Source organism: Mesocricetus auratus, unplaced genomic scaffold (genome assembly GCF_017639785.1).
Source record: "Mesocricetus auratus isolate SY011 unplaced genomic scaffold, BCM_Maur_2.0 Super-Scaffold_100054, whole genome shotgun sequence".
Classification (NCBI taxonomy): Eukaryota; Metazoa; Chordata; class Mammalia; order Rodentia; family Cricetidae; genus Mesocricetus; species Mesocricetus auratus.
Window position 1 is genome coordinate 621,347 of NW_024429231.1, and position 6,019 is coordinate 627,365.

Below are 6,019 nucleotides of genomic sequence, written 5' to 3' on the forward strand. Positions count from 1 at the left end.
AGGAATGCCGAGTTTGAGGCCAATGTGGGCCTCATAGTACAAAAACCAAAACAACAAAATTCCCAGGTGAGATGAAGCAGTCAAGACCCTACAGTCAGATATAGAGACTCACACCCTTACCAAGCTGTCCCTGGCAGACGAGCACACGGGACAGCATGGTGTCATAATTAAGAGAATTGGTTCTGTGTCTAGGCCTGGAGTTTATACCCCACCTCTGGCTGGTTTCTAGCTCCAGGATCTTGAGGCAAATGATCTTGGAGTCAAGGTTCCAGCTCATCAGGTGGGATTAAAGTAACAATAGCTATGAATACACGTTGCTTTTTGTGGCGTGACCAGTCACCCCAATGCTTCATGGCTTAAAACAGCTTAGGCTTGGATTGCTCATACATCTAGTTTTCCATGTGCTGCAACCAACCCTCTCTCCACTGTAATCACCAAGCTGCCCGAGCCTTCCCCAAAGCTTTTTTTTTTAAAGAGGACATTTATTATTTTATTTATGTGTATATGTGTGTGTGCATGGCAGGAGGGTATGTGTGTATGGTTAAGGGTGCCTCATTATTTTATTTTATATGTGTATATGTGTGTGCATGGCAGGAGGGTATGTGTGTATGGTTAAGGGTGTCTCATTTATTATTTTATATGTGTGCGCATGGCAGGAGGGTATGTGTGTATGGTTAAGGTGCCTCTGGAAGTCAGAGGCAGTGGAGCCACTGGAGTTAGAGTGACAGGTAGCTGTGAACCACCTGACAGGTCCTCAGCAAGAGCAGGAAGTAACCACTAAGCCTGCACCTTCTCCCCACCCTAGGACACCTTCGATTTGTTTTTGAAGGTTTCATAGATGTCTATGATGTATCTTGTTAAGCATGCTGATGCAGGCATTTGATCCCAGCCTTGGGGACGTGGAGGCAGAAGCAGAGGCAGGCAAATCTCTGTGAAGTCAAGGCCAGCCTGGTCTACAGAGAGTGAGTTCCAGGACAGCCAGAGCTACATAGTGAGACCCTGTCCCTCCAGTATGTCCCCATCCTATCTTCAGTAACCCATTAATTCCAGTCAGCCCTGTGTGCTGTAATGTGGACTGATCTTGTTGGCTAACTTTTGTTCAGCTAACCATAGTTACCAATTTCACAGCATTTCCTCCCTCTTCCAGCTGTTAGAGTCTTTTTGCCTCTTCTTCTGTGGTGTTCAGGTGGCAGAGGAAATGGTACCAATGTCCCATTTAGGGATGAGCACTCAAAAGTCACTAATTTCACCAAGATGGTGGCTGCCACCGAGAGACCTATGAGGCTCTGCGGGGAGAAGCGTAGCCTTACAGAACCCACAGTGTCTCCGAACAACTAAGACCAGGCTGATCTTATGGGAAGATGCTTTTAAAAAGTGGTCTCACAAAATTGGAAGGGAAGCTGGAGGAGCACAGCTGTGCATTTGGTGGAGAATGGCCAGACTGGGGACACGGCAGTGAAGGGTGGGCACTGGCATGGGAGCATGGCTGCAGTGGGTAAGAACGCGGTATTACTGAACAGGGCCAGTCCTTGGCCAGTGGACTGACCTGCAGTGTAGAACCACTGCAGCAGCTTGGAGCTGGTACGGAAACATGTCCTTACTGAATATGGTTGTTCCCAAGCACAGCGCCAATGCTGCTGCGGTCCATGCTGTTCACCGTGCTGGGGAAAGGAGATAGCAGGGAGCAGGGATGCAGCACCTCCCCCACCCCCACCCAGGGCAGCTGGCACCAAAGGCAGGGAGGTGTGTGGCGGCCTGGAGCTCTTAAGGATCCTGTCCCCATATGTCCTGTGGAGCATCCAGATCACCCTGACTTGGGCAACAACAGGATATCTGAGACAATTCTCAGTGATAATCCAGTATTTATGGTCCTTCAGAAAGCAGAAAACTTGAACCAGACCAGTGACCCACTGCAATAAGTATTTGCATGTAAAGCTGTTTGGACAAATTACATATACATACATACACATATACTACATACATACATACATACATACATACATACATACGAATATATACATACATAGTTTGCAATGCCACTTTAATGAACGAATTGTGGTGGAGAGGTGGGAAGATGGCCGGCTGGATAGGCGTGTGTGCAGCAAAGAGGAGGAACTGTGTTTAGACAGAGGAGGTCTGTGTTCCCCGTTGCTGCTGGAGGCCCAGTGGATGTCCATGATCTGTGTGACCACCAAGGGACATGTTGATGGACAAGGCCTGTGCACTAGACTTTCTTTTGGGCTACCAACCAGCTCCCAACTCAAGACACAGAAACTTATTAGTTGTGAATGCTTGGCCCTAGCTTATGCTAATTTCTAGCTAGCTTTTTTCTTTCACTTAAATTAACCTATTTCTCTTCATCTACATTTTGCCTAGGGACTTTTTACCTTCTTTCTGGATGTCTTACTTCCCTGCTGCCTCTATGTCTGGCTGGCTGGTGACTGCCTGGCTTCTGGCCCAGGATGTGCCTCTCTTTCTCTTCTCTCTGGAGCCTAGACTCCTCCTCCTACTTAGTCTCTCAGTCTGCCAGCCCTGCCTATCCCTCTCCTGCCTAGCTACTGGCCAGTCAGCTTTTTGTTGAACCAATCACGTGCTTTAGGCAGGCAAGGTGAAACAACAACACATCTTTTCATAATTAAACAAATTTATCATAAACAAATATAACACATATTTTGCCAGTTAAATAGTCCACTGTTGGGGAAGTCCTGTGCATTTGTCAATAAAGCACTGTCTGGCCAATAGGGAATCTAGATAGGAGGGACTAGGAGTCCAGAAGGACTCTGGATAGGAGAAACACAAAGAGATTCAAGATGTAACGCCATGGGGTAGGAGCCCGGAACTATTCTCCGGTAAGAGACATACTTAGATTAACAATTATGGGGTAATTACTTAAGTCAGAGCTAGCCAGTAAGAAACAAGCAAGGCCAACAGCTTCATAATTAATACAGCCTCCTGTGTGTTTATTTGGGACTGATGCAGCTCTGGAACCAGGCTGGCGGGAAGGCTTCTCTCAAGGAAAAAGCTTCTCTTTACAGTCCACGACAGGCCTGTGCTGTTGCCAAAGACGATGTTGATGTCTATAGTTCGTGCTGTCACCAGAAACCATGCGGACGTCCGCAGTCCATGCTACTGCTGACTATAAAGGGCAAAAGCTTCTTTTGCAGTGTAATGATTGCAGATTCACAGTTGGGAATGAGAGACTAAAGGCCTCTGGGACAACAGCCACCTCCAAAGAGAGAGAGAGAGAGAGAGAGAGAGAGAGAGAGAGAGAGAGAGAGAGAGAGAGAGAGAGAGAGAGAGAGAGAGAGAGAGAGAGAGAGAGAGAGAGAGAGAGAGAGAGAGAGAGAGAGAGAGAGAGAGAGAGAGAGAGAGAGAGAGAGAGAGAGAGAGAGAGAGAGAGAGAGAGAGAGAGAGAGAGAGAGAGAGAGAGAGAGAGAGAGAGAGAGAGAGAGAGAGAGAGAGAGAGAGAGAGAGAGAGAGAGAGAGAGAGAGAGAGAGAGAGAGAGAGAGAGAGAGAGAGAGAGAGAGAGAGAGAGAGAGAGAGAGAGAGAGAGAGAGAGAGAGAGAGAGAGAGAGAGAGAGAGAGAGAGAGAGAGAGAGAGAGAGAGAGAGAGAGAGAGAGAGAGAGAGAGAGTTTAGACAGGAAGCCATTGGAGAGAGCCATTAAAACTTGATAGGGATGCTGAAGTGTAGCTCTTCACAGCTGATGGATTCTGATGGGATGGGGAGGGTGGGGAGGGTGGGGAGGGTGGGGAGGGTGGGGAGGCCTTTAAGGGACTGGCCACTGGGAGTTTGGCCATGCTCCGGTGAGTATATTGTAACACAAATTGGACTTGGTGTATTTTTTTTTTTGCTCTTTTCTTTGTCTTCTTCTTTTTTTTTTTTTTTTTGAGAGGCGGGTGCACAAGTTGAGGGTAAACCTGGGAAGATGGGGAAGTGAGTGGTGATCAGGGTACATTGTGTGAAATTCCCAAATGACAAAAATAAAAATATTATGTTGGAAAAAGTCACTTAGTCTCAAAACTTTGACTAGTTACGAGTCTTTGTGCTCACTGCAAAAAGGCTTCTCTAGCCAAGTGAGAGCACCACTAACCTATGTGAAGCCCTCTTTTTAAAACTCAGCTATCAATGGGCATAGTGGCGCACGCCTTTAACCCCAGCACTCAGGAGGCAGAGGCAGGTGGATCTCTGTGAGTTTGAGGCCAGCCTGGTCTACAGAGCGAGCTCCAGTATAGCCAGGGCTACAGAGATACCCTGTCTCATAAAAGACAAAAAACAAAAAACACTTTGCTTCCTTTTTTTAAATTTTATGTGTATGTTTGTGTGAATGTCTGTATGCCACTTACATGCATGCAGCCTAGAAGAGAACATTGGAGTCCCTGTAGCTGGAGTTACAGATGGTTGTGAGCAACCATGGGGGTACTGGGAATTGAGCCCTGGTCCTCTGGAAAGGCAGCCAGTGCTCTTAACCTCTGATCCATCTCTCCGTTCTCAGGCAACCCCCTTTGTGGAGTCAGGGTCTTCCTATATAAGCCAGGCTTGCTTCAGACCCAAGCTCCTCCTGCCTCAGTCTCATGCTAAGGGTAGAGGCATGCAGTGAAAGCAAACAGTTGCCTAGGGCCTCAGCCCAAGGCTGTGGGCCAAGAGCTGTGTTTCCTCCCCAAGGGGCTGCTCTAGGACACACACAGCTATAGCAGCTGTGTTCCAAAGCTTGTTTGTTTTTAACCACACAGCAAAGTGCACTGCAACACGTCTGAGGACAGAAAGTAGTCTGGGAAGTCAGTCCTCTTGGTAAAGCTATTGCAGCACTTATTAGAGCTGATGGAGTAGAGACCCTGCATTCCCTCTTCTCTTACCTCCTTTATTTATATTTACATTATTGTTGTGGTGAGATAGGGCCTTGGTATTTTCCCAGGCTTACCTGAAACTTGCTGTGTAGCCCAGGCCTGTCCTCTGCCTTCTAAATGCTGGAATTTCAGGTGTGTGTTTATAGGCCAGCTCCATGTGTTTATCTATTTGGATTTAGTTCTGGGGATTGAACTCAGAGACTCATACTTGCTAGGAATAGCCACACCTGAGCCCCTCACTGGGAGATTCTAGGCAGTGGCTCTACCACTGAGCCACACCCCCAGCTCCTCAATAGGGGATTCTAGACAGGGGTTCGACCTCTGAGCCATACTCTTGGGGTTCTCTGGAGGATTCTAGAAGCTCTACCACTGAGCTATACTCACAGCCTTTCAAGCAGTGCATGCTAGACCAGCACTGTGCCACCCCGCCATACCCCAGCCCTCTCTTTGAGTGTTTCACCAAAATGCCCATCATGTCCTTGAACTCACTGTGAATTTTGAACTTCAAACAGGATGTCATCTTGTCTCAGACTCTCAAGTGCTGGACGGAGTGACAGCTCCCCATGGAGTTTTCAAAGGTCAAGTGAAAAGCACACAGCTAAAGCTTAAAAGCTAGCATCCACACATGATGAAAAGCATGCAATGTTTGTCTTTCTGGGCTATGTCATTCAGGATGACTGTTTCTAGCTCTATCCATTTACCTACAGATTTCATGGTTCTAAGCAGCTGGATTGTCTTCTAATGTGTAAAGGTATTTTCATTATCTGTTTATCCAGATGGAATATGTATATCACACCCCTCCTCTTAATGCTCAGGGATCTATTGAGAAGAGGGGGTGCAGAGACCGTAAGAACCAGAAGTGCTGGGTGGCTCACAGGGAACAGCATTTCCAGACACAACAAGACGGATGCACACATGGACTCCCAAGAGACTGAACAGCATGAACAAAGACCCGCCCAAGTTCCAGGCAGACAAAACCCCAGCGTGGACACTAGGAAACAGACACAAAGTCTCACCCCCAGCCAATAAGCTATTTGAAACTGATAACTACTTGGAGAGGGAAATCAGTTTTCTTCAATGGTGCAGCACTGGGTATAGCAACCTTATCTCAGGACAAGCCTCATGGTCAAGCATAGTCAGCGTAAACAAAATGAACTCTATGCTTATCTTAT